This window comes from Dipodomys ordii, unplaced genomic scaffold (genome assembly GCF_000151885.1).
Source record: "Dipodomys ordii isolate 6190 unplaced genomic scaffold, Dord_2.0 Scaffold346, whole genome shotgun sequence".
Classification (NCBI taxonomy): Eukaryota; Metazoa; Chordata; class Mammalia; order Rodentia; family Heteromyidae; genus Dipodomys; species Dipodomys ordii.
In genome coordinates this window covers 36,095-38,429 of record NW_012267562.1, presented here as the reverse complement: position 1 = coordinate 38,429, position 2,335 = coordinate 36,095, and the positions used below count along the sequence as shown (strand labels likewise).

The window sequence follows — 2,335 nt, the reverse complement described above, 5'->3', positions numbered from 1 at the left end:
TTTCATGCAATTGTTTCTAACACATTTATAAGATTATTTCTTTGTTGCTTTGTATGACCCTCCCCACAGTATAACCTCAGTTTTCACTGTATTTGATGTCGGTATAATTTGTGGAGGGGAAGGGAAAAAACAAATCGTTTAAATAGGGATACAGGTGGACCCAGTGCAACAATGAGATGTACAAGTCGTTATGTCGAAAATGAACTTCACAACTTTGGTGGGGGGAGGGGTGGCGGGGCGGATTGGGGGATAGCTGCTTGAGGATGGGAAGAGATGGGAAAGGGAAACAAAGGAGGAGGATACAATGCTTGATAAGAAATGTACTCATTATCTTGCCCATGTAATTGTAACCCCTCTGTATAGTATTTTTCAATAAAAAAAAACTGATGTTTTATCTAGTATATTATTGTGAATGAAGTAAAGAGAAACATACATGTTTATCTCTATGTGCCTATTTGTGGATGTGGGTAAATATATAAGACAGAGATGTGAATGCACATTTTACTCTCCCATTCTAGGATATCAATAAATATTCTCTAAAATGATTAAAAATTCAACTGGGCATTGGGCACTGGTGGCTCACACCTGGCTTCCTATGTACTCAGGAGGCTGATAACTGAGGATTGAAATTGAAGTCAGGCCAGGTAGTAAAGTCGATGAGACTCTTATCTCCAATAAACTACTCAGAAAAAGCCAGAAGTGGTTGTGTGGCTCAAGTAGTAGAGCACAAAGTACATATTATTGAGCACAAAGAAGCTCAAGAACAGCAGCCAGGCCCTGAATTCAAATTCCAGGTCTAGTAAAAGAAAAATGAAAGCATCATTGTTTAGAAAATGAAAATTATTTTCCAAAGCAGATTCTACGATGTCCAATATGGATATCATCAGAAAGTGGTTCGATAATGGGAGTAGTACTGTACATTGTACTTGTGCATACACAAAGATATACACTGTTTGTGTTTTTTTTTTCTTTTAAGTATGGTCGTGGGCCTGAACTCTGGGCCTAGGCCTTGTCCCTCAGCTCTTCAGCTCAAGGCTAGCGCTCTACCATTCGAGCCACAGCACCACTTCCGGCATTTTTGTTCTGCTTATGTGGTGCTGAGGAATAGAAATCCCAGGGCCTCATGCATGGAAGGCAAGTGCTCTACTCTGAGCCACCTTCCCATCCCATACACTATTTATATAATGCTTAAATAATAATTATTTGAAAATAAAAATGTTTATTTTTGTTTTTCTTTGAGGACTATCATTTCTTCTTCTACATTTTTATTAGTTTACATGTATTGTACAAAAGTATTTAATGCTGATACTTTCATAGATGCATACAAAGATTTTCATTTTATTATTAAATAGCTGTACAATTAAATAGCTCTTTCAATTCAGCAAGCCTTTCGTGCATTACAATGTGTCTGGACCAAAGTCAATCTCTATAATACAGATTCATTCATAGTTTCACTTAATTATGTCCTAGTTTCTGGAATATATTCTTCTCTTCATATCAACTACAGAAAAAACTAAACTCTTTTTTAAAAAGACACATTATTTACTTAGTATCCATAAACTAATAGAATTTGAAAGTCATTTTATTTTAAAATTATCTCTTTTATCAACAAAAATATTTCTGAATTTGAACAAAATGGGACTATTTTATTAACATCTTAAAAGTCATACTTAGAACAATTTATGTTGGCTAGCCCATGAATTACCATTCATATTTGTGGAGATTTGTGAAATCTGGAGATATAAGTGAAGATAATAGTGTCCTCAAAATGTACTTTTATTGTCAATATTTTTATTCCCTTTATTATAAAATGTTTTATTATTACAGTTTTATAAGCATATCATTCTTATGTTAATACACTTCTTACATATTAAATAAAGTTATATTAAATAAAGGTATTTTATTTCAATATATAAACTATATTAAATGTACATTAATATTTTTGTGTGTTTTTATTAACAAGAAACTAACCTCTAAGCCTTGATTAACTCATTATAAGGCTACTAAGCAGGAGGATGATGTGTGTACATGCTGAAGTCTTAATACTCCATGGGATATGAATTTTTTTACTTCAAATCTTGTTAAGATTCACTATCACAATTTATTTAGCACTGACTTACTATGATCAATGTGTATTTCTTCCTGTTTCGCCATTTCTTTTTTTTTATTGTGAAAATATTGTACAGAGGGGTTACAATTACATGGGCAAGATAGTGAGTACATTTCTTATCAAGCATTGTAGCCTCCTCCTTTGTTGACACTTCCCATCCCTTCCCAGCCTCCACCCAACCCCCCCCACAATCCTCCCCACCCACCCACCAAAGTTGTAAAGTTC

The 2,335-nt window shown here is 34.1% G+C and overlaps 1 protein-coding gene across 3 annotated transcripts in view; it reads left to right on the top strand.

The window, feature by feature from the left end:
* LOC106001659 (cytochrome P450 2C5-like) overlaps positions 1 to 2,335 on the top strand; it is a 23,585-nt gene that overhangs the window by 11,286 nt on the left and 9,964 nt on the right. The gene's annotated exons all lie outside the window — the stretch shown is intronic.